Below are 27808 nucleotides of genomic sequence, written 5' to 3' on the forward strand. Positions count from 1 at the left end.
ACGGGACATGTTCGGGTCCGGTCGGCTGTTCGTGTTCGTCATCAGGAACAAACACTGAATGGCCTGTTCAGGGTTTTTTTCCCATTCATGCCCATGTCTAGTCCTGACTCCTGACCATTGAAGGTACCTTACAAAGTCCATTTGTTTAAATCTGTTTCAGCTTTGGTAGAGACTAAGTTGATTGAAACAATAGCTTCCATTCCATTCCAAAAGCACTCCCCAAAACTATATCCTCCTTTTATCAGCCATCTAGAAGCTATGAGCCTGTGAATGGGTTGGATCTAACCAGCTTTTCTGCTGGTAAGAAGGAATGTCCTCATTAATCAACAGAAAAAGTTTTGCTGTAGATTGTGGACCTGGATATATAAAAACCATGCTAGATGTGGGACGTAGTAAGAAGGGAGAGTTGACTGAGATGGAATGAAAAAGCTGGCTGGATCCAACCCAGTGTGCAATTTCTCCTGTTCCCAAACATTTATTCCCCAAGGCACAGTGGTTGTTTTTATTATTAGCTATTGGTCAAATTTTCTTCACAAAAGAGCCAAAAATGTGAATGAAGATAAATAAAGATTCTAAAGGGTTAAAAGCACGTAATCAGTTTATAGCATCAGTTTGCTCATTATATCCTGAATTGCAGTTCTGTACATCGTCTCCTCTCTGATTTTAATACTTAATGTTTTCAATACAGATATTGAATTTAAAAAGGAGAAACTCTTATGGCATTTCAAAAAACCTTTCTGATCCAAACTCACATATTCTTCCAGGACATTAGTGAAATGATGAGCTAAAACAGCTGTTAAGATTTTATAATCCATGTTCAATATGGTATGACTTTACCTTCTGAGTAACGTTTCCACAATTATGAAATAATAACCATCTTGGCCTCTGACCCAGTTCTGGGAACTTTCCCGCTGCAATAATACATGCATATTATTTGACTAAGCACAACATAAACTCTTTTCCAATTATCTGAAAGTTCAGTGATAAAACTGTCTGGTTCTGGGAATATGTTGTATTTCATTGCTTTAACAACCTGATCAGTCTCTTAAACAGAAATCAGCTTATCCATCAACTCTATAAGAGGTTTTGGGGAATGTTATATCATCTAAAAACTATCTAACTTCCTCTATACTGAAGCTATCATTTTCACACAAATTTGATTAGTAGGTCACAAATTCCTTACCAATTTCATGCAACCCCTTCAAATTGTTATCAGTGGAAGCTATTTTTCTTTTTCTGCCAACAAGTGAGCGAACAACTTCCCTGGTTCCAATACGCATGACTTGGCATATAGGTGGTAAACTGAACACCAAATATGTTTAACCTACCTTTAGCTATCCAGTCTACGTTTATCTGTCTCTTGAGCCAAATTGTTTCTGTCTCACTTCCCAGTTAATCTCCCATTGAATTTGTCAGCTCTGTGTTCTCTGATAAATGGCTCATATGACAGAGAATAACCAAGAAGTGTTATAGTTTTGAACATTTTCAGACTGCTTGATTAATATTGAATTGAGTTGTAACACATTTCCCCTTTAGATTGCCTAATTTCAAACATTAATGTTTGCCACAATTTTAATAGCTTATAACATATTATATGCTCATAAACACCCTGAAGACTTTTTTTAAAATTGAAGCCTCTAACATGGGAATCAGGTTAGTTATTAGCCTAAAGTGGCACTCAGAGATTCCCAGGCTCCCATGTTTGAGCGTTTCTGAGCACAGCTTCTCAGTCAGCCAACTGTAGACTCTGTGGTATAGAGATGTATGAGACAGCCCTGAGTTCCTCACCATCTTTAATTCATCTACTCATGGGGCACCTTCCTGCAGCTTCTTGTTGTAGAGAAAGCTGGGAATGGTCCACTGTATCATTTTGTTTCAGATAGGTAGCTGAGTTGATTATTTTGTGCATCCTCTCACCCAACCCACTTCTGCTTTTGTGTGTGCCCTCTTTTTGGATCCCTTCACTTCATATCAATGTACCTCATCTTCTCCCTTACTTGGCTGGTCTTTTCTTCCCTTCAGTGGCTAGAATACTAGGACGTAGGAACCTGCTTTACTTGCTGGCAGGACACTCTTTCTTTGCATAAGCAAAAACAGGTAAGGAAATAATTCCATTGTTCCTTCCACATGCTTATGGCACTTCTCAGGCTAAGGGGGAAAATAATAGAAAATATACACAATTCTCTTAATTAGCACAACTAGTATACTATTTGCATAATATAAACATTTGGTTGCTTGGATTTGGGAATTTGGGTGTGGCAACCAGCATCTCCATGGTAAGTTTCCCTCTTCCTTTTAACACAGTAAGAACTAGTGGATATTATGACTAGGGATAGAAAATTCACAAGGGCAGTGTCAAAGTTTATGGCAACCATGGCATGCAATCCAACTGTTAATCATCATTAATTCCCACTGGCTTGCACCCAATGCACTTGGAACATTTATAAACATTTGTAATCATTTTTTTTCTGTGCAGAATAACAGAAGCTGACCTTTGGCCCAGGACTGGAGAAAACTGATCCTCTGTGCAATGTTGTGTAATATGAAGAATGCCAGCTGTGCCATCAGCACTCTTTACACTATGCATTGTTTTGACAAGAACACATTACAATAATAACGACTTTATCTTTTAAAAACAACTATCTTTGTCCTATTCCTACGTTATCTTCCTTCTAAACTGCTGCTGAAACAGGAAAGGGGGGTGGTTTACCTGAAAATGCATACTATTGTTGAGGTTCTTCTTCTTTCCTGAATTTAGATTCTAATAACAGCCACAGTTTACGGAACTAATACTTCAAGTACATCATCTGAGACATTGTTTGAAAGTGCAAGAACTATTGTCCTAGTGGCAGTAAAAAATCTATACATTTTTATATTCACTCTGAATCATCTGTGGGTAAGTGGCTAAAAGCAGGTTCTTTATGTGAAGGAGGGGAAAATTGGATTTAGGCTTGAAAGTTCTGTGGCAAGTCTTAGTCTAATGGAATTTGAAGTGGAGGAGATATTGATCCTCCATAAAAGCCAGCCTTAATCTTTCCGTTTCTGCAAAGTTGGGTGGGGGGAGTTCTTTTCCAAGAGCTACAAATATGTGTTTCTGAAGATCTGCCACATTTCCTAGTTTCTTCTCACCTCTCTTTGTTAAGGAGGTCATATTATCTGACTCTGAAGGTATGAAGTAGTGTCCTTTTTCAACTGCCCGAACTCAGCTGCCACTTAATTTTTAAAGAACTGATTGTGAACCTGAAAGCAACATTTATTGGGCAACATAGAATTGCCAATGCTTAAAGGACATCTTAGGAAATGGAATACAAGTGTTACGTACATCATTGACAGTGCAAACCTAAACAGACACAACATACTCCTAAGGTCCATGGAAGTCAATGTGTTTTGAACTGCGCTGAAAGAGATGGGGGAGGGGTGAAAGCCCTCTTCATCAGTAACTTCTCAGTGATTAAATGATGTTTCCAATGAGGCCACCTGTCCTTGAAGTTGTCCTAGAAGAACACTGCAATAGAATCTCTTATCATCAGCACTTCTACTATGATTTCTCCATTTTTTAATCTTCTCCTACACTCTAGGGAGGTCTGAGTCATATAGTAAAAAATAGTGTTCTAATTTAAAACCCTGTAGGCTTACCTATTGCAATGAGACAATCCACACAGTAAAAATTACTTCCTTTTGTCTCTTTAGGCATTCATTTAAAATCAGTTATATCTGCCTGAGATTTGGCAAATGTAGTCTCATTCCACGACGCAATATTCATGGGAAGTGTCGAACTCTCCTACAACAATCATTTAAAATCTGCTGCCTCAAAAATTTTAAATGGCATTTCCACTTCAACATTTTCCCCAAAGTTTATTTATAAAGCAACTTTCATCAACATAGTGCACCAAACTATAATATATAAACTAAATTATTGCAGGAATAATTTAAAAAGTAGTAGCTTTGGAGACATCAGTAATGACAACAAAGACCTTTTGAAGAAAGTGCAGATTTATCCTGATCATATCTACTATATTTCTTTGAATCCAACAGTATCCTTAATTTTAATATATGCAATTAATATATATTACTATTCATTTGCATCTGTCACTCTAAGATTGGACTTGCATCTCATAGACTTACATCTCAAGTCAGAATCTATAAAAATGAAGTCATCTGACAATGTTTGTACATTCTCCCATCACACTGACAGATGGAGAGAAAAAAGTTCCCTCATTTGAAGAACCTCTTTTTAAAAGACTGTATATGTTCGATAAGTACCATTTAAATGGATTAGTAGTAGGGATGTGCATTTGGATAATAACTATTCATGCTCTGGCCCAAATTTTGTCTATAAACGCCTTCAATTCTATCATCACTCAGTCTAATAGTAAAGTGATCAGGAAAGCAGCAATTTGGTATTCCCAAAACCAAGGCAGAGGATTCTACATTTCATTGCCTCATTGCACAATTTCTCATGCAGCTTATGGCACACGTACTTGTTGTTCAGCAGGATTTGAGTCCAGTGGAACTTCAGAGATCAACAAGGTTTTCCAGGTATAATCTGAGAGTCAAAATTCCCTTCATCAGAGTTTCTCTTGAAAGCTTGGTGGTGGTGGAGAGTGCCATCAAGTCATAGCTGACCTCTGGCGACTGCTGCTGGGGTTTTCAAGGCAAGAGACTAACAGAGGTGGTTTGCCATTGCCTGCTTCTACAACCTTGATCTTCATTGGAGGTCTCCCATCCAATTACTAACCAAGGTTGACCCTGCTTATACCCTGAAAATCTTGTAGGTTTAGCCGCTGGGTTAAAATCCTGCTATTCTACTGCAGACCAATACGGCTACCCACCTAAAACTATACTAGTTGTTCTGACTCTAATCTGGCATCTTACTTACCCATTCTCTTTAAGTAGAGAAACAGCCTGCCCTAAATTTATATACAGTATCTTCTATGTCTATACTAGAGGGGTGGCTGTTGTCTGTGCTTGCCCACCCCATAAGTTGCTGCACTCACGATATTTAACTGCAGTTTCAATAGTGAATGAGAGGTTCTGCCTTCTGTCAAAAGAGCTGTAACAATACCGGATGAAGCAACAGCAAGAGCAATCAGCCATTATTGTGAACTGTAGCCAAAATTAAATTTAAGGACCCAAAGTTGCTTATATTATTCTCCTCTCCTCCATTTTATCTTCACAACAACCCTGTGAGGTAAGTTAGGCTGAGAGTGTGTGAATAGCCCAACGTCAGTCAGCAAGCTTCTATAAAAGAGGTAGGATTCAAACCTGGGTCCTAGTCAGACCCTCTAACCATTGTATAACACTGGCTCTGATAACCCTTCCCACTTATTTTTTGTAAAGGAGAGGACACGTTCCATCCTCTCTTTCTGTGCAGCCTTTCTCCCCAATATGGACTCAAAGCAGCTCATGTTGTTCTCCTGTCTTCCATCGTATACTCACAATGACAACCTTTGAGGTATATTAGGTTAACCAAGCAAACTTCTGTGGCACATTGTTCATTTGAACCTAGGCTACTTAGATCCTAGTCAGACACTCAACCATTATACCACACAGTCTATGATGGGTCAGGGAAGTTGTTAAACCCCTGTTATTTTGTAACAAGACATCTTTCACCCTCCCTGAGTGCTGCCTGTGCTTACTGGCTTCCCATTAGTAAACTTTTGCTTTTACAGGCAGCTTCACTTTCCCCGGCTGCGGTTGCTTCGCACGCTCAGCCCACCCACCTCACCCTGTCATAGTGCAGGATTAGCTGGCTGCTGTTTCCAGAGCCAGGTAGGAATTTTTTACCCTTTTCCCTGATTGGCTGTTGGGAAGGGGTTTTTTCCCGCCTACCTTGCACTTCTGGCAGAGGTTTGAGGTACTGGCCTGGGTAGTGCTGTTTTGGTTAGGTTTCTGGCAGGAGAGTTTTGGGAATAGGGCACGGGCCGGTGAGCACCCAGAGGCACTTCCCCATGGGTGGGGAACATGGTTTGTCAACAGTGCGGTATGCTTGTTGATGGCTACCATAACACAGGCAGATGCCTGCGGGGATCCCCAGGGACAAGGCCTTCCCTCATGCTGTACGGCTGGGGCGTTAGGTGCTTGATGGGGGGATCCATTTGCCTGGCTGGCCGGGTTGCAGCCATTCCAGGGATGGCCTACACCCGGGGCTGTGGGGCTCACCCAGACAGGTCAAGGCAGAGGTTAAGGGGTGACCCCGTGGCTTGACCTGTACTGCTTAGTTAGCCATTGTCGTGGTTTATGTTTATGGTCATATTAATAAATGGCCTTTTAGTTCCAAGCCTGTGTCTGTCTCTTCATTCCGGCTGGGGTTGCAATGCAAATAGCAGAGGGACTTCGGGGAGCTAAATTGTGCCAAGATCTTGCAATTCCCTTCATTTTTAGCATTTCAAGTCTCATCATCAGCCTGAAGCTAGTATCCAAGGTTGTGATTCCTAGGTTTAAGAGTTTTATCTGCCACAGACAGAATACTTTAGTTTCCTTTGTGAATTAGATGGCGAAGGGCTTCTGGGGGTAACCTGGGCCAGGATGTCCCAACTGCCTTAATTTTTGATGGAGGCACCATTAACTGAGCATTTCATGAACCACCATGCTAACGAGACAGAATTTAAGTTTACTGTTCTGTTTGTGCTACCAAAGGAGTCTCAAATATCCAGGCAGAAAGTTCTTTTGAGACTGGAGGCGGAGTGGATACACAAACTAGGAACTTTACATCCATGTAGTCTGAATTCAGAATTGAACCTTTCCTGCTTCCTGGGATGAAATTGACACTTATTTGTACTGATGGAAATAATATTACTGTAAGTGTGCCTTTAACTTGTAAATGGCTGTGATGTATTCAAGGTAATGTTGGGTGTGGTAGAAACACTGACGAGTGCGCTGAATTGTATGCACGTGAGAGTTTCTCCGGTGATTCTTGGGTGAGTCATTGTCTTTGGTTTTTTGAAATTGTCACTGTAAATTGAAGGTTAAATGAGGACAGAAAGCATTGTATCTTTGAAAATTTTGTGTTTATTTATAGAATATTGCTTGTCTGGTGGTCGTTTGATTGGCCCCTGAGGAAGTGGCCGTCAGACGAAACAAGCTAATTTTGCTGGCCGCTTGTAGTGCACTGAATTGTATGCATGTGAGAGTTTCTCCCGTGATTCTTGGAATATTGCTTGTCTGGTGGTCGTTTGATTGGCCCCTGAGGAAGTGGACATCACATGAAACAAGCTAATTTTGCTGGCCACTTGTAGGGCGGGGGGACCCCTTTGGGGGCCCCATTCCATCTTCACTGAAAAAGAAAAAAAAAAACAACTACAAAAGATACCATTCTAATTGCATTGGAGATACAGACAGATTTCTGTCTGCAACATGGAGAATTATCGCTTAAGGACATTCCTTCTTCTCGCAGAACTCTGGGTTTTTTTACAAAGTTCACCCCTCTGGACACTGGGACATTGAATATCACCTTGAAGGGTGTATTGGACGATAAGTCTTTTGAAAATATTGCATGAGAGTTGATCATTATTTTTGCATTAAGTATAGCATTTAAGAAATATTATTCACTGAATCTTTCCCTGGTGTGGGTTTCTTGTTGTTTGGCATTAATTTTTGATGCTGCAACTCATCACTGTCCTGAATAGAGGGGTACACTGAAATTATTTCTGTTTCAGTTTTGGAACCAGGATTTCCAAAGGAATGATGTGCCATTATTTTTTTTCCTGGATGGGGCATTGCCAGTTTGAATTTAATCCATTTGGGGTTTTTTTGTTATCATGAGTTTCAGCTTGTTCTTTGCAATGAGGGCTCCCAGGCTCTTTGGGGCAGCTGTTTTTGTATTTAACAGCACCAACTTTGAACAGAACACAGCCCTCCCTCTAAACTATCGATCCACCAAACTTTTTCTCAGTTACACCACACACACACACACACACACACACACCACCACCACCACCACCACCAACAACAACAACAACAACAACAACAACAACAACAACAACAGACCCGAAAGAACATGAGTGTCGGCAGACGCACACTATGGTGGGGAACTGGCTGGCAAAGGGATAGTGGAGCGGCATTAAAAACAGTCCTGCTTTATTTTCACTTTTTTTTCTTTTTCTATAGTGCCAATAAATTATTACCTTTGCATCCTGCTGTTGCCTGTTGGTGCCATGTTTCCTTGTGCTTTGCAGTTTTATTCCCATGATGAGAGGGTGTTCTTGCATTAATCGCCAGCAATCTCCATCGCCCAAGTGTAGGCAGGCAGGCATCATGATTGTTTGAATCCCTCCCCCACTTAAAAAGATCATATGTTTTCCTTTTGTTGTGGGCAGGCAGGATTGTTTTTGAAAGGGCACAGTGGTCAAATGATTCATGGGATACAGAGGAAACAATCCTAAACATGTATATTCAGATGTAAATCCCCTGGAAAGTATCTTTAAAATTGCAGCCTATGATTGAAGTCTGCACATTCCCCCTTCCAAATGTTTCCAAAGCTGATAGCCAGGGAGGCATCTCTCATTGTGAGGACCTGATTGGCAGGAATACAATACCATTGCCTGGGTAGCAATGGGAGGGGGGGAGGGGAAGGATGCACTTGTGTGCTGTGCTCACATTGTCCTTTCTGCCGACAGAATTAATTAATAATATAAGGTCTCTCTCTCCTCAGGAGCCAACTGGTGAATGCCGTTAAGGAAAACAAGATGCTGCCACTGCTGCGAACTGAAATCAAACACACAAACTTTTTGGTGGGAGTGTGTCATTATAATTTGGTTTCCTGGATTTGGTTTACTGTTCTGGAAGCTGCTTTAACAAAATGAAACAGTGATTTCCAGCTGTATTTCCAGCTCATTTGTTTTGCTTTGCATACTCCTAGTTCTAAAAACAGAAGCCAATTTCAAATGCCTCAGCTTTATTTTCTGCTGAGCTATTTCTGCCAAAGGCAAATACAGCTTTCAAAATGCAGGACAGTAAGGGTTTCTGGAGATTAAGTGGGTCAGGATGTTCCAATTTCCCATCATATTTGGCACTGCAACTCCCACAATCATCCTAATTTTGGGACTCCTAGCTTCATTCCTCATGAATTGTACTTGCCTCAGGCAGCCAGATCCTTTTAAACCTCTGACAAAGGCCAGTCCATAAATGAGTTTGCACTTATATGTCCAGCAGATGACAAAAAAGGATCGTTCGCTAACAAAGGCTATGATGAGAGTTTCATGGGAAGATAGCTTAGTCCCAAGTTAGCAGAAGTCTAATTCACATCACCATGAAGTGAACTTATTTTTCAATATCCTCATGCTTAAGGGGTCATGTGAAAAGATCCTCACGTGCTAAAATCAAAAATTTACTGCATATTGAAGACTGCTATATTTGTCCTGCAACTTTTGAGGTGGAAAGATTCCTTATAGTGACTTGAAAAACTAGCTGTATGATTTGGCCCCAGCTGAAAATTTTAAGCATTTAAAAACTGTATCTCACATATTACTTGGTTTTAATTTTCCTGTATTTTTATGCTTAGTAATATGAAGGTCTAACAATGTAAAGAAAGTCATGTTTGCCTGTCATGTTAAAATCGATGTAATAGGTTAATAGCTTCCAACTTTATTTTATTTATTTATTTATTTATTTATTTAATGTCATTTATACCTTGCCTTTCTCCCAATACCTTGCCTCTCTCCCAAAGTGGCCTCCATTTTGTCCTCACAATAACTCTGTGAAGTAGGTTAGGCTGTGAGAGCAAGTGACTGTCCCAAGACCACCCAGAAGACTTCCATGGCAGAGTGAGGAGACAAACCAGGGTCACCCGTATCCTATTCCATCCCTCTAGGCACTACACCATACTGGCTTAGTCAATAGAAGCTGACTTCTGCATTCCCACACAATCCATATATATCACAGGCCAGGAAAGTAGTCAATGCCACCATTTGGAAATGACATATTGTCAGTCCCTGGCAGGTAGCTGAGACTCGCATATTTCTCTAAGATAACTGGGGAGGCCCATTCTGGGTCCCAAGCAAGTAACATCTGCAATATGGTTATGAATTATCAGAGAGAGTACACATCAAGTTAGCAATAAGGCAGTATAGCTTCAGCATATTGTGGCACAAGCAATACAACAAACAGACAACTATGGCATGGCTGTACACAGACATGACACATATAAGTGAACAAGTAACCAGTAAGAGCCGGGGGGGGGGGCGGATATTCCATGTTCAGTAGGAAAAGTCATCAAAATTCTATAAAGATTATCACTTTAAAAATGTTCATGCATCATTGCTTAGAAATCCCTGCCATTTATGCAACAGTCCCATTTACCATTGGTTTTGGCATACAGATGGCCAAATAAAGAAGATACTTTCAACTGGATATTCTCTTGCCCCACTGATTTCAACAAGATTCTTCATACTCTTTTTCCAGATTATATTGTTACACTAGATGAAATTCTAGTACTGATGTATTTAACTCACTAATTAGAGACACTGAAATTTTTACAAGTTATATCAAGAAAATCTTGATAGAAAATTTCTGTCTAGCTAAATTTCATGGAGGCAATTTGCATCTTATCCACTAGATGTCAGTCAACAGTCAGAATAGCTTTCAATCTTCAACTGAAATAAATCCTTCCCAATTAAACAGTAAAACTGCAACATGTTATGTTATAGTCATGCCAATAATTCATCTAAAATTTAGAGTCACTCTTTAATAACAATAATTATACCTTTCATTATCAACTCAATATGTGTTCCATATTTATATAATTATGCATATAGATTCCATATTTGTTCACTAGCTGCTTAATGGAAGCAATGTTAATTCTTCGTCACTAAATCTGATCTTAAGAAGCAATAATTTAGACTCCAAAAATTTATATGAAATTTCCTGGTGTACTATTAATATATCAATGAGGATTATGACCATTTGCTGCTAGTAAACACACACAACAAATCATGAGCAGAAAGAAAGGCTGTTACCAGGGGATAAATGCACATTAGTACAGCACTCTCTGCATTATCACAAACTCAAGGTTCCCAGTTTGTAGAAAGAGCGACACAAATATACACCTACTGCACGTAAACTCTTTGTATACACGCAAAGAAGCATGCATAGATGGATGCAGACGAACACTGAGATCCTGTTGTCCTCCATGATTTGTTATTTGATTCCTTTCAAATGTCTAAAGAGGTCTAATGTTACTACAACATTTAAAACCCCATCCTAAACCAAGGTCTGAAGGGTCTTAGGATTCCAACTAAGCCCAGTGCATGAATATCTTGTTACACCGAGATGCATATTTTTGTAAGATAGGCCTATCTTATTTATTTTATTTGCAAAATAAAATATGCATGCAGGGCTACCTAGGCAGCTAACAGTAAAAAGAAAACATTATAAAATACATAAAAACAATTAAAAACTGAAATATATATTAAAAGCACATAAAACAGTAATTAAAACATAGAACAGGAAGGAAGAATCATTGAGGAAATGCCACATGAAACAATAAGGTCTTCACCTGCTGGTAGGAGATTGTGACAGAAGGGAACAGACGGATATTCTTGGGGAGAGTTCCACGTTTTGGTGCGATGGCTGAAAAGGCTATCTCATGAGTTTTCACCCATGGTAATCTCTGCAGGTAGGGGCACCCAAAGCAGGGCCTCAGAAGATGACCTTAGTGGTTAGGTAATAGGCATATGGGAGTAGGCAGTCCTTCAAGTATGCTGGCCCCATGCCATAAAGGGTTCAGTGGTCAACACAAACACATTCAGTTGGGCTCAGAAAGAAACTGGGAGTTGGTGCAGATGGGTGAAGACTGGAATGATATGGTTCCTGCATCCCAGTCCAGTCAATATTCTGGCTCAGCATTCTGCACCAACTGTTTTACAAGCACTTTCATAGAGCACACTGTATTAATCTAATCTAGACGTTACCAGAGCGTGTACCATACTAGACAGCTCTTTTCTGTCCAGGAAAGGATGCAGTTGGTTAACAAGTTGAAGCTGGTAAAAGGCACTCCTAGTTGTACCTGCCACCTGCATAACCAGCAGTAAGACAAGGTCCAGGAGCAGTCCCAAATAGACATGGGCACAGAACAACAACAACAACAAAATGAACCACAAACCATGGAAATGAACCAGTTACGAACCAGTTCATGGTTCGTGGGGTTTAAATGCCCCTTTCTGGCCTTAACAGCGGCAGGGGAAGGGCCTTTAATGGTTTAAAGGGCCCTTTCCCTCCTGCCGCCTGCAAGCTGATAGTTTACAGGGACCTGCCGGTGGCAGGGCCCTTTAAACTGCCCACATCCCAACCCCAGCCCCAGCCCCACACTTACCTTATCCTGCAGCGCAGTCCTTCCTCTCCTCCCAGGAGGGGTGGGAAGGCCCTTTTTGGCCTCTTCCACCACCCTGGGGGCCTGCAGGGTGACAGAAAAGGCTGAAAACGGCCTTCCTGCCCTTCAAATGGCTGCTGCGGTGGCCATTTGAGGGCCAGGGAAGCCAAAAACGGCCTCCCTGCCATGGCAGCCATTTTAGGGGCAGGGAAGCTGGGCAGGAAGGCCATTTTCAGCCTCTTTTGTCACCCTGCAGGCCCCCCAGGGTGGCGGAAGAGGCCAAAAATGACCTTCCCACCCCTCCTGGGAGGAAAGGAAGGATGCTGCACTGCAGGATAAGGTAAGTGTGGGGCTGGGGGGGTAGGGGGTTGGGGTTTGGGCAGTTTAAAGGGACCTTTAAACTATCAGCTGGCAGGCGGCAGAGGGGGGGATCCCTGGGGAAATGGCCATTTAAACTGCCCCTGTAAATACGACCCAATGAACCAGCATGGAAAGGAGCTTCTACTAACCCTGGTTCGCGAACCCCGAACCAGCCTGGTTCGTGGGTTTTTTTGGGTCGTATTTAGGTTCGTGCCCATCTCTCGTCCCTAACTATGGACCTGTCTCTTAAAGAGGAGTGCAAGCCCATCCAGAATATGAGACACCTTAAATCATGTGTCAGGCCTTTTACTCATCAACAACACTTCCATCTTGTTGGGATTAAGCTTCATTTTATTAACCCACATCTACTCCAATACCATGTCCAAGCACTGGATCAGGTTTTCTACAGCCTTTCTGCAATCTCTCAGAGGACTGGGAGAGATCTGAGTGTCATCTACATATTGGTGGCAGCCCAGCCCAAATCTCCAGATGACATCATCCAGTGGTTTCATGTAGATACTGAAAAACATGAGGGACAAAGGGAACCTTGCAGGACACCACAGGACAAAGTACAAGCCCCCCAGCACTACCTTTTGAAACATTCCTCTGAGATAGGACTGGAAGCATTGCAAAATAGTTCCTCCAAGTCCCAACCCCAAAAGGCGGTCCAGAAGCATATCGTGATTGATAGCATCAAAAGCTATACTCTGTTCATCTCATGGTACAGATCATCTTCTAGGGTGACCAAGGCTGTTACAGTCCCATAACCAGGCTAAATTCAGACTGGAGAGAATCCAAACCTAGTCCTATATCTTCCTTACAAGCAACATTACCATAGCAACAGTAATGCCTATGTGATGGGCAGAGAATTATTCCTTTTGAACCACTCTATTTCATTCTTTCCCTGCCCCAGCCAGTCACCCGCCTCTCAGCTTCCTTACTAGGCAGATTTGCTTCCAAGCATTCTATACTGCCTATGTTTGTTAGCACTCAGGTCTCTTTCCCCTACTGTTGGTCTGTCCCACTGCGACTGTCTTCAATAACCCAGCAATCCTTCTTAAAGCACCCTCTGCATTCTTCCCTCTCCATTTTCTTGCCTCAGACCCGCTCCGGAACTTTTCTTCCCATGTAAGCCCCAGCCTTCTTAATTGACACACACTCCCCCACTCAACCCACTCCATGCTTCTCTTGACTTCTGCTATGACATTTAAGGCTCCCCTTCATCTTTTCTCACACTGGCACAATGGTATACTAACACATATAGCTACAATAAATTTCTTTAGGCTGGGTCATTTTGCAAATTGTGTCATGTCAGGAATACATTTGTTATCTGAACTCTTTCTCTCTCTCTGCCTTTTAATTTATACTCTGTAGTCAATAAAAATTACTCTGATTAGAATTGCCCCATTTCATTTCCCTCAATATCACTTTCAAACACCCTTGTGTATACATCAGCTTCAAAGATCCTGCAACCTGGTCAGGAGGTGCACATGTGAAGGACAGATCCATGTATTCCTCATTGGAAAGAGCCCTGCCAAACTAATAGATAGTGCTGCTGACCCAAGGTCCCTTCATAGCACAGTGGAGATTTAAACCTAGGTCTTCCCTCTGGCATGCTAATCATACACCATGCTGGATCCTTCTTGTTCTTCTTTGCTTGAAAGAAAACACTGTTTCCTTTTGTGGCACACTCTCGTCTTGAGGTATAAACAGCTAAAGCACAGGCAATGGAAGGATAGCAGGTACATAGGCCAAGTCAGAAAGTAAGCAAAGAGTTACAATAGCCCTGAAGCCTGTGGCCAGCAAGGTGTAGTGGTTAAAAGGTCAAACTATTTGGAAGACCCAGGTGCAAACCCCTACACTACAATGGAATATCAGTGGGTGACCTTGTCTCTTTCTCAGCCAACCTTCACAGGTTGTTGTGAGGATAAAATGGAAGAGGGGAGAATGATGGTGTAAGTTGCTTCGGTGTCCAATTGAGAGAAAGGGGGTTATAAATAAAATAAATACAGCCAGATGAGCCACAATTTTGAGTGATATTATCTCCTGAGCTGGTCCTAAACTATATTATATTAGCATCTAAACTGTCCTTTTTGAACATTTTATTCATCTTACTTATTTGTCTGTGAGTGTATTGTTTTGCTAAAGGAACAAACACAAAGGAAGCCAGAAATTGGTTTCCAATGGATGAGGGTGTTTGTCTTTCCTACTCAGTGACCATCTGCAACTGATGTCACTAAATTTATAAATGAAAGGAAGTAGTGGATTAGTTAAAGCCATTCCAGTCATCAAGGACATTGTCAGATGCCAAATTGCTAAATGGCTTTTGCTACACAATAAATGCACATAACCCAGAAATGTGTGGAGTAGCTTGATGAATCTCCTGCTGCTGCTTCCTGATTAGTACATCTATGGCTATTGCCTATAATTTTAATGAGAGTGATGTTTCAGGGAGTGCTTTATTGATGCAGACCAAGCTTGCAGCCTCTGCACAAGAGTTTTGTCGCCATCATCATCTTTTAAAGGATAATCATATTCCACATGAATGGCATTGCTCAGTCTGCCCCACTGATGTTTTTGTTAGGAGAAGAAAAAGGACTCTTTTTTACAAGAGAGAGCGCTTTTAAGACTACCAATATGTGTGCAGATCTGGGTAAGACCTGAATAGGATGGAATCAGGCTGATTTGGATCATGTGTCTGAATCACCTCCTCTCTATCCTTTTCCAAAATGGGTTTGGGAATTTGGACCTTCTTCAGCTGCTGACAGCTGCAGCTATTTTTGAAGGACTGGCATTTTAAACACATCGTGCACATTATAAGCGATGATGCATCATTTAGAACTTCTAGTAAAGACAATAGCTTGATTGCACTAGCATATACTATGGGAATCAAGTCATTCCTCTTTAGGACATCTGTGAACCATTTAGTTTGTTTCCCTGGCCTCTGTTCCTCTTTGTCACTGTATCAATTTACATTTCTGTCAACAGGAGCAACAGAACTGCCAAGGATCTGAGAACTGCTGCTGAAGGATTTATCATTTACTAAAGAAGAGGTTCTTGCAAATCTATTTCTGTTATGGAGGTTCTGTTGCTATCAGTGGGTTTATGTATTTACTTCGCTTATGCCCCACCTTTGTCCCCAAGCGGGGTCCAAAGTGGTCTGCATCATTCTCCTCTCCTCCATTTTGCCCTCACAATAACCCTGAGAAGAAGGTTAAGCTGAGTACGTGTGACTGCCCCATACTTCTCTAACTGCAGAAATTGCAGGAGGAACAGAATCTATTTTAACGTAAGTAGTTCAAACTTAATAAACAAAAATAGAGATTTATTTCAGTTCCAGCCCAGTTTAAGCCTGATACCATACTGCAGAGGCCTGTTGCAAACAGGCTGGAAATGGTAACACTCTGTCTCTGCTGGCTTACAGTGCTGAAAATAGCTGCCAAGCTGCCATAAAACAACTGATGAATTACATGCAAAAGAGAATATCCCAAAGATGGTTCTTATAAAGAAACTTTTTAAGGCAGCCCGGTCAGGTTTTTAAAACTGACAGTCTCTGCTACCAAGAAAATTATTACCTTAAAAGTTTGGAAGAATGGTTACTTCATAGATTTGGTTAATCTAGAGTGTATTCAGTCTTTCAACAGACCTTTTAAAAGATAAGAGAACAACTGACAGCAGCCTCGCTGGATTTTCTTGCCACAACCTCTGAGCTGCTGTCGCACACCCGCTGTACTGAGGCAATGGACTCCTTTGATTGTCTGACACATTTTTGGGATGCCCAGCTGAGGAAAGTCCTCTGTTCCTTAGCAAGAACTGTTAGAATTAAATGTGATTAGTGGCAGTTTCTTAAGTGCTTTTAATGCTAGAGCCTTTTGAACTGAACTCACCATTGCAGAAGTGTAGCCAACCACTTGCCCTTCAAGCAGCAGACATAATAAAGGCCACTGATGTTCATCAGCCTGTAAGCAGTAAATCCTGCATACATGCAGCCATGATTTGAACTGGGGCTATGTTGGATTAGAAGAAAAATTTAACCCTACAACTTCTGCTCAGTTTTGTCAATTAAAACTGGCCTTTCCCAGGATTTAAAGGGACACACATTTCCCCCCTTTAAAACTACTAATACGCACAGGAAGCATAGTTTCAGTTAGCAAAGATGAGTGAAGACTGATGAATTAAATTTTGTCTTCTTTCTAGGGGGGCTGTAAAATAGATTAATTATGTGGAAGTTTTTTGGACAGTTTGACTGGGGGTGGGGTGGCTTTCTGGCTATGAACATGGTGGTTTTATATTGTTTTGCTGCAATTTTAAAAGAAACGAAAACACACAATGCCAGGAAACCACTATTGCAAATATAAATATATTTCTAATCATATAAAAGTGCAATGTGCAAAGTGCAATGTGTTCAAGTATGCAATTCTCAATTATACACAACAAAAATACACAGTACAATCATATACTGCACATAAGTTTTACAAACAAATCTTTGTGGTCCGTATAATTTTTCACTTTCCTTTAAATTGCAACATGCAAAAAGTCTTGTATAAGCAGAAGCCCATGGATAGAGAATCGTGGAAGATGTTCTGACATTCCCAGTCCCAAATTACAAGATAAATCCAACAATGCCGACGGGGGTGTGCAGGCAATTGTCATTAACCCGTTTCGTGAGAAAAAAGTCACTTCATCTTGGGCATGAAACAATTCAGACTGGATACACTGTACACCTCTATGCTTACAATTATACGGACCACAAAGATTTGTTTGTAAAACATATGTGCAGTAAATGATTGTACTGTGTATTTTTGTTGTGTATAATTGAGAATTGCATACTTGAACACATTGCACTTTGCACATTGCACTTTTATATGATTAGAAATATATCTATATTTGCAATAGTGGTTTCCTGGCATTGTGTGTTTTCGTTGCAATAGCTGTTCCAGGACCGCCCGTGGTTTTCCAGTGCAATTTTAAAAGAAGCTTGCAGACTCAGAGCAGGCTGTATCGCTATCAAAGGCCAGGCTGAGGTGGAGGCAAGGTCCAGTGATGGAAGAGGAGGAGCAGAGGGAAACCTCTTCCGAGAGTGACAATGTGCTCGGCAGCACCATGCTGTTGTTTTAAATGTATTCTCTGTACATTGTATATTTTAATGTTTTAAATGTATTCAATAATCATCACTATTACTTGCCTTAAGTCCTGTATTGTCAGGAGAAAGGTGGACCTATACATATTTTAAATAATCAAAAATAATTTATTTTCTTCTCATGTGGCCCTCATCCAAATCTTGGCTGCATGCATACAGATTACTTATTACAGAGTAACATCATATCTGTTTTTCCATTTACTGTATTTAAATAAGTTGCAGATTATCTTTTTAGGAAAAATTGATTTTAGACGTTATGGTACCTGTTAAGGGTTTTTTTTTATAATCATGTAGTTTTAGCTATAAGTCTTTCCGAGTTTGGTTCCTTTGCAGGACATTATGGGAGTCAGTTTCAGCTGCCTCTTATCTAAATTGCCCTTTCCCCTACTTTTCCCTCACAGTACCATTTTATAGTTATGAGAATTAGTACTGAATTATATAAAAAACACATTCTTTCAGAGTGGCAAAGTATAAGGAAAAGTGAAGAAGTTAGAGTGCTATTTAGGAGGGTAGCACTCTTTTCCACTACTTTAGTAGCAGACCACTTTCACAGTGCCATTCTAAGTGAGTCTACTGGTTAGAATTCCAACAAACTTCCAGGGAAGTGTTCTTAGGATGTCACTGTTAGTTGAATTTATATTTTGAATATCTGGAGTGGCCTTATACTGAGTCAAACTATTTGTTACCCAAATAAGCAGTCTCTGAATTTTTTGGGGGGTGGGGGGAGGGAGGGGAATTAGCTTAAAGGAGACAAAGCAAGGCTATAATTACCAGTATCAAGAAAAGATATCTATGGAAGCAGCAGCAAAACAACCGGCATTTCACAAAGAAGAGAAGACCCAAATGGATTTGAGGGCATGTGATCAGATCCAAAAACACACACACATTGGGGGCTAGGATGTCTAGATATAGGGCAAAATGCTCCCTGGAGAAAGCTGACGTCTTTGTCCCCAATATATAGACAAGAGAGGTGCCCACTCAAAATCTATATAAAAGGGTACAACCACAAGAGCAGGATTCAGACAAAGAATCAAAGAATGAATGAAAAAGTCAAATGAATATATTAGAGCTCAAGGCTCACCACTGAGTCAAAAATCTATAAATTCTTTAAATAAATCAACACACATAAACAGTAAATTGTCCAATAGATATGCAAATAAGGTAATAAAGGCAATTACTATGGTGCAGCAAGATATACAAAGGAAGATGTCCCGCAGGTAAGCTTCCAACAAGGTAAGAGTCTTATATTTGTATATTTGTAAAAGTCTCTACATTTCTTATACAGGTGGAACCGGGTTTTTAAATGGATGGCTCGCACCCGGGGCAGTGGGTCTCGCCCAGACAGATTCAGGGAGGAGGTCCCAGTGTGACTGTTGGCTTGACCTGTACCGCTAGTTAGGCCCCCTTTGCCGTGTTAACTGTTTATGTTGTTGCTTTAATAAAGTGGCCCTTTAGTACCTGAGCCTTGTGTCTGCTTCTTCATTCCAACTAGGGTGGCAATGGTCTGGCTGTAAGATGGAATAGGCATTTGTTCACCTGTCCTTGACAGTGGGCACAAATGGCAATAGTGAGTAGTGAATTAGATTTATCCTGTTTTTTATAAATAGAATTTGTAATTGGTGATTCTCTGGATGTACATTACGTGAGGTCTCTTTAAATGCAATGTTGGTGTAATTAGACAGTGGTTATATTCTTGCCCTGTTGTAGATGGCTGTGCATGAGGATGCCGGATGTGATTGCTTTGACTATACCGTATTTGACTGTATTAGATGGTGCTGTAAATTATAAATTGTTGACTGATTGTCGGTAAGCTAATTTTAATTATTTATTGAATATGTATTGCATAATTATAGAAACACATCATGCTGGGCAGTGGAAGCAGTGTGCGGGGCTGGGAAGCAGCCTGCGCCATTCGCCTCCCCACAGGCGAATGGCGTGGGTGGCCTCGCAGCCCCCCATGCTGCCTTTCGCCTGCCCCGCAGGACAGGGGGTGGCCGGCTGACCCCTCTCCTGCAGGGCAGGTGAATGGCGTGGGTGGCTGCACTGCCCTTTGCCTGCCCTGCAGGACAGGGGGTGCGCAGCAAGCCAGCCACCCCCTGTCCTGCAGGGCAGGCAAAAGGCAGAGTGGAGGGCTGCAAGGCTGCCCACGTGCTCCGGCAGCTGGCAGCTGCTCCCGGTGCCCCCTCCCTGGCGGCACCAGGGCCAGACTACCCCCCCTGCCCCCTCTCAATTCGACCCTGATTAGACCTATCTAGAGGTTTATTGGCTATACTAATTGTCATGGGCTCTCTGAGATTTCAGGCAGAGGTCATTCAAACTCTACCCATGACAACCTTTAGCTGTAAATGCTGGGGACTGAGGGCCAAGCTACAAGTGACAAATGACACTTGAATGGCAAGTGGATCGAGTGGAGAGCAAGTGGAGGGCAAGTGAACAGGGAGGAATACACTTGCCATTCAAGTGTCATTCGTCACTCGTAGTTTCGCCCTGAGACATGCAAAGCTTTCTCTGTACCACTGAACTATGGCCCTCAGGTTAAGTGATTGGTTCTACATAATAAGTGAATATTGGTTTTTAAAAATCACATGAAAATGTGTACTAGCTATGCATATCAGGGCCAAGCTACACATGACGAATGACACTTGAACAGCAAGTGTATTTCTCCCTGTTCACTTGCCCTCCACTCAATCCACTTGCCGTTCAAGTGTCATTCGTCATGTGTAGCTTGGCCCTCAGAAGTAAAAATCTCTTTGTTTACAAAGGGAAAATCTCTTATATGAGTTAATTATATTTGTACAGTTATTATGTCATATGCAGTTAATACTTGCCTCTTTCCCTCCTGTGATGCAGACTGGTAAGCTGCAGTACTGCAGCCCAAGCTCTGCTCTTTTATGAGTTAATTATATTGGTACAGTTATTATGCCATATACAGTTAAGATGTGCCTCTTTCCATCCCGTGGCACAGAGTGGTAAGCTGCAGTACTGCAGTCCAAGCTCTGCTCATGACCTGAGTTCGATCCTGGCGGAAGCTGGGTTCAAACAGCCAGCTCAAGGTTGACTCAGCCTTCCATCCTTCCGAGGTCAGTAAAATGAGGACCCAGCTTCCTGGGGGTAAAGTGTAGATGACTGGGGAAGGCAATGGCAAACCACCCTGTAAAAAGTCTGCCAAGAAAACATCATGATGCGATGTCCCCCAAAGGGTCAGTAATGACTCGGTGCTTGCACAGGGGACTACCTTTACTTTTACCTTTATATCCCTGAGCAGAAGTTTAGATGTTGATGAGAATTTCATGCCCTGCCAATTGAAACCCACTTGGAGTCCCTTACAAAAATTACAAGTGTATTTCAGTAGAAAAACTTGCTAAAGCCTTTCAAGTCTCCTTTACTGGAAGCAAAGCAAGAGTAAGGAGAAAATACACAGAGCTCTAAGCGTGGTGGGCATAAGCTTTGAACATTAACAATTGCATGGCCATGGCTTCAATACCAAATACTGCAAAAAGCATTGTAAGTCACTTATGCAAAAGCCCTTGGATGAAAGATCACAGTATTGTATTCCAAATTGTTACACCTGAGTATTTAAGTAATAATTATAATAATGTAGATAGATTTGCAAGCTCATTACTTGTTCAGTGGCCAGAGTATAATGTACTTTTTAAAAGACTTTTTGCTTTAGTGAAGCTTTGTGAAAATTTCATTTCTTGAAACTATGATTTCTTCCTGCATCTAAGTGTACTCTGTGGTGGTATGTGCGGAAGGTAATTAAGAAGCAGTTAAAATTCTGCTGATTTGTACTTCCTTCTAATATGCTTTAAGCAAAATATAGCATTATAGATGCATGAGTAATCCTTTACTTGATAACAGCAATCAAAAGTAGGGGTTTGTAATTATGCTAATAATACCTGCCATTATATTTCACAATCCTGAGTAAGGGATACTGAACATTTCCATCCCTTAGATGAAAACTTATGGAACTTAGCAATTAGTTTAGGGACAATGTATGTGTTCATTGCTAAGTGTTACAGAAAGCAAAAAAAACCACCGCTGCTCCTGTAGTATTTTCAAAGGATCAAACCTTGAAAAAGATATTTTTGAAGCAAAGGTTGATGTTCTATGTTAGAAACAGAAGACTTTCTTTTTTTAAATGCTCTTTTTTCTTTTGTTTTGTTTTATTTTACTTTTATTGATTTTTTTTTGTTAACCTAGCTGACACATTTATTTCTAACAAAATTCACTGAGATTTTCCCTATCTCCAGGTGGGGCTCAGAGATCTCCTAGACCACAGAGATCAGAGAAAATAGCTGCTTTGGAGGGTGGATACCTATTTGTCTGAAGAAGAGAGCTCAGACTCTGGAAAGCATACACTTAGAGACCACTCTTGCTGGTCTCTAAGGTGCCACTGGATTAAAATCCTGCTATTCTACTGCAGATCAACAAGGCTACCCACCTAAAACATATAGGGCCTCTTTTCATAGGTACTTATAAAATATGCCCCTTCACTTGAGAAATGATGCATCAAAGTGTAAAAGATACACAAGTCTAAGGTTCAGGCTGGTCATTGTGTTTTTTGTTCTAAAAAGCTGTATACTCAGCTAAGAAGTTTAAATGAGGGGCTTTCCATCTCCAAGCCTCCTTGGTGTTTTGAAAACAGGTCATCAGGCTTCCTAAGGAGTGCTGTTTGTGGGGAAAAGTCAAAAGCTCCTCTGCACTTATAGCTAGCAGCGCTGTTCTCTACCAGACTGGAGCATCCATATTGCTTACTCTGTGGGGTAAACATTACTCCGAAAAATCTGACATTTCTCACCATTTTAACCTTGCAGAGTCAGTGTTTTAGCCCTCTGACATTCTGTTTTTAAAAATGTATAAATTATTTTTAAAAACAATCTGTTCAGGTATTCTCCTGACTGCAAATGCAGTGACATTCTCTCTCCCCCACGCCTTTCTTGCTTAATGGAGCAATTAAGCTAAAAGATTCAAGTTCCTATTGGTCCTAATTCATCTTTATAACTCCCAGTGTTCTATTTATTTCACACTTTGGGTTCAGCTCCATGGAGAGTGTATTTATAAATTTGGCTGACATGTGGATAATGTTTTTGACCTTTGATAATAGGAGATGGTTTTGATTTTATGACACAACTACAACCTTTTATGCAGCCATCAGGATGTTCTTCTTTTGGAACATCTCAGACTCCCCTTCCCATGTCTGTTAGTAAAAAGAAAATGGTAAATGAGAGAGGTTATTTGTTCACAAGGCAAACTGCCTGTGTTTGTTAATCCACAGATCACAAATAATATAAACTCAGGGGGAAAGGAGTTAACTCAAATTCTTTCCATAGAGGAAGAGTTTCAAGAGTAGGCACAAAGTTAGAAAATGAAAAGGTCAAAGTGGGACAAGATGAAGTGAAATTATCAAAGCCTATCTATATATACATTTAAGGATATAGGAAAAACTGGTGTCTCCATGGAACAAGATAGGTTTTTGAATATGCAGATTGCAGAATGGTGAAGGAAGCCAGACAATTTGGATGAATGTAAAAAGGTTAATGGCCCTGACCTGCATGGTCCTGCCTAGCCCTATCTTGTCTGATCTCAGAAGCAAAACAGGGTTGACCCTGGTTAGTACTTGGATTGGAGACCACCTAGGAAATCCAGGGTTGCTACACAGAGACAAGCAATGGCAACCACCTCTGTTTGTCACTTGCTTTGAAATCCCTAAGTAAATCAACTGTGACTTGTGGCAACCTTACACACACAAAAAGGTAAGAGTATTGAGGGGCAAAAAGAAAAGTTTTAAATCATGTCACTAATCTAGGAGTGAGTTGACTCTGAAACAACATCTCATATGTAGTAGAATAGTAATAAGTCATTGTGACATCATTTAAATGGGATTTTTGTGGTGGTATGATGGTGGTAGAGAGTGCCCTCAAGTCAGAGTTGACTTATGGTGACCCCTGGTAGGGTTTTCATGGCAAGAGACTAACAGAGGTGGTTTGTCATAGCCTGCCTCTGCAGCCCTGGTCTTTATTGGTCTCCTATTCAATTACTAACCAAGGCTGACTCTGCTTAGCTTCTGAGATCTGATGAGATCAGGCTCACCTGGCATGATGAGAATTTTTAAAATGGCTGGCCATGGAGCAACCATGATGTTTCAGCTGCTTGTAAGTATTTTCCCTAGGATGCAATAGATTCTGCAGTCAGAAGAGGAATGAGAACTGTGCATGGAGGGTAGATCTGCATATTTAAACTTTTCAGCAAGCCAGAAATTGTCAGGGAGTTATTGGTTCCCACACACATATACATCTCTAGGTGGCTCATTGTTTGATTCTTAGTACTTTTGGCTATGTCAGTTACAGCTAGTGAAACGTTCTATTTTGATGGGCTAGATGTTTCATTAAAAATGGCAGCTCAATCCCTTAGCAAACCTTTGGCAGAATGCTGGAGGTTGATTCACGTGAATACTTATGATGGGAATATGTCACTACAATAGAACTTTACTTCATGGGTTTTGCTTGTTGATGCAGTATATTAAAGGAACGGTTATTTGTGTGCCTGCATTCCCTGTGCCTATATCATATCACATGAAAGTTCCATTGAAAAGATTGAGGCACGATGAGGTTAAAAAAATGGGGTACACTGCAAATGTTACAAACAAGTACTGAAATAGTCAATGGAGCACAGAAGTCTTACTGCCCTTTTCCAGTCTTTTTAATACTCATCAGCCATGAAAATAAAGACACAGCTATTCAGAGTTTAAGTGTAATTTAAATAAATTATCACCTCTCTGTTTCATATTTGTGGTGTATACTAAATTGTTTTTTAAAAGTCAGCTATTTTAGAACGTAACTTATTGTGCTTGGGGCTTATTATTGCTCCAATGGTAGGCTTTGATTCAGAGCTAATTACAGTAATTAAGACATTGCCTACATCATGATAGTGGTGCAGATTGTGGTGCTTATTCCTGACATTGTTCAGGATATATGGCCTCCGAGGATATTTCTATCAAATGCACTTTCAATCACTTTTTGAGCTGTGAACTTTGGGAATTTCATTTACAACTTCACTCCTGCAGAGCTGCATATGGCCTAGCAACATATCCACACCTAAGGAATGGGACATGGGAATAATTAAGGTAATTTGTTAACATCTGGTCCTCAGAGAGCCTTCATGAAAAGAAAGGAGACGGTGGAGAGGTGAGATAAATGACAGGACTGCTCCTCCCATCTCAGCTGTCCAGAGAGCATCTCACATTAGATCTTGTAAACATGACATGATAGGAGCAATACTCCAAAACAAATACTAATAAAAAGTTCTTTCTTCTTTGAAAAGTGCTTATCCCCACCACCACCAATGCTGTTGTGTAGTTTAAAGTCTGACTTTAGAAGCTGAGCAATGCCAATGCTATAGTGAATACTAATTAATAGGAACAATTAGAAGGATTTCCTGTTCCATGTCTGATCCTAGAGAGGGATTTTTGATCTTAAATCTTCTGATGCAGTAAGGGATGAGGGAACCATGTCGATCTCTGGTCCTGTCACCCACTGTTCCTTTACTTGCTGTGACAAACAAGTGTGCAGATGTGCCAGACAGCAGGTAAGAGAGGGGTGATGACAGCTAGAAGAGCAAGCAGGCAGCTGTAGCCATGGCTGCTTCGTCTCTCTCTAATGGAATATTTGCATGTCATCTAGGACATTTAAATGTAATTGTCTGACACCCAGGATAAGGTCATAACCCTTTATCAAAGCAAGTTACCTTGACCACTGATATTGTCAGCTCACTCTGCTTACAGGGTATGAAAGATGTGCCACTTGGTGACCATGTAATCTCATTGCCCAATGTCAGAGGATATGACTTTGCTTGCTAGTTCCCTTTCAGGCCAGAGAATATTTCAGTCTACCCTTCTTGCACTCTCAGCTGCACTTCAGTCTGCTCTGCTGCTGCTGCCAGCAAAAGAACAACAACAACAAAGTAGCTTTGATAGCTACCATTGTGCTGCTTGTTCTTATCTTTCCCCCCGTTTCTCAAAACTTTATCCCATCTTTTCCCTCCCATCCTCCAATGAACTGATCTGGCTCATCAAAATGAAATGTTTTGGAGGGGTCATCCCTGCTGCCCAGGTCATGGCCATATTCCAAAGATTGCCCAGAGCACTGGCAGGACAACCCACCATATCACCTCGAAACTCCTCTAGACCCACCTGAAGGCTGTATGTATTGATTATGCTTTGAGAGTGCACCAACCAAGCAGGGGTCTCACCCCTACAGAAGTTCAAAGTAATTGATAGCTTAAACTTTGCCATGTTGTTTTATTATACTCTCTCACTTCTGTGCTGAAGGAAATGATCAATTTCCCCTCAATATTTTATCAATCTTAAAACTCTTTTTATTCTTTGTGGTCCTCATTTCATTTATCACAGTCTTAAGTTTGATAATTTCCTTTCCACTTCTGGATGTAATATTATCTTTACAATGACCACATTCAGCTTTCTGTTCCTGCTTCTCACATCCTGTTCTTGTTACTATTTTCAACTGTCTTTAAATAATTGCTGTTTGAGTTTATTTCCTCATAAATCTTTATTTTTACCTTCTATGTCTTTTTCAGTATTGTACAGAGTTCATCTTTTATGTTCCCAGAAAGTTACACTTAGGTGTTGCCTCTGAGTCATCTTTTTTCATACTACCATTATAGCTCAGGCATAAGAACTCTTTCTCTATAATATTTCTATAATAATCATTATCTATTTATTATACTGAAACCCTTATTCAGATTCTCATTGTTCTCTGTTGATTGTTTCCATCATTTGGATCCCATCAAAGATTTCCATTCATGGAAGAATTTCTGTTAGGTGAATGTGTCTTCTCTTTGTTCTCTTCCTGCTGCAGCCTTGAATGTCCTCACCCAAAGCACTGGTTTTAGGAGACCCCCAGGAAAAGCAAGAGGTGGGAGGGGCAAATTGCCATTGGAGTGGAGAACTAATGAAAACCACTTCTTGTGGTATTCAAACCACTGTTTTGTTACTGGTCATATCCCTACAATGGATTTTTCAGCACTTCTTCCTGCACCCCCACCCCAAAAAACCCACACTCCCATCACTTTCTTCATGCTTTCTTCTTGTTACAACTTTGGGTGTTGAATTCAAAGAATGCTGAGAAGGAGGATTCCATCTACAAATGGTCACGCAAGACTCCACATACTGCTACAACAAGTAGGCTTGGTAGCAATTCTTATGCTTCTGCTTATTCAAGAGATTGTACTTCTTGTCCAAGAGGAAAGGAAATTTAGGCATTTTTATAAATAAATAATGGTTTGTGTTGGATGCAAGACAAAAGAGCAGTAGAAGGGTTTTTGAATGACCGAGCTGGATGAGAAATGTTGAGGTTTGTGGCTAGAACCAACATTTAAAATCTTGGTATAATGGACTAATGTTATTTTCAGACCAGCTCTGCCTGCTGATTTCTGTTCTGTCCCAGGCCAGTTCCATTTCCCCCCGTGCATTGTTGTTTTACTGAATTCTAATATTGTATGTAAGGCCTTGTCTTTTTTGCATCATCTCTAGTATAGTGATAGATGCTATATAAGTCACAGGTAATGATGATGATACCAATCTCTCTGTTTCCTTCACACCTGTTTTAGCTGAATAGTACATAAACACCAGTGTTCTATTGTGACAAGATAACTGACTCCGTAAAGGCAGTCTGGACTACTGTAATAAAATGCAGAAAAAAAACAGTGGTACAGAATTGATCCTATGAATAATAAATAACAATTTACACAAACAATTTGGCATGAAAATAATTTAGAAAATATAATTTTCTTGGCTTTTTAATTTTGTACCAATCAATGAAATGGTAACCCTCCCCTCAATAGAAAACAAATGTGGATATAAATGTAAATTATTCATGATGAATTAATGTCACATTCTAACAGTAATTGCCTAAACAGATGAAATTATTCTCAAGGGAGTTTGCTGTAGCTAATATGCAGGCTATGAGCCATGGAACAATCTA

Source organism: Eublepharis macularius, chromosome 3, assembly GCF_028583425.1.
Source record: "Eublepharis macularius isolate TG4126 chromosome 3, MPM_Emac_v1.0, whole genome shotgun sequence".
NCBI classification, from domain to species: Eukaryota; Metazoa; Chordata; class Lepidosauria; order Squamata; family Eublepharidae; genus Eublepharis; species Eublepharis macularius.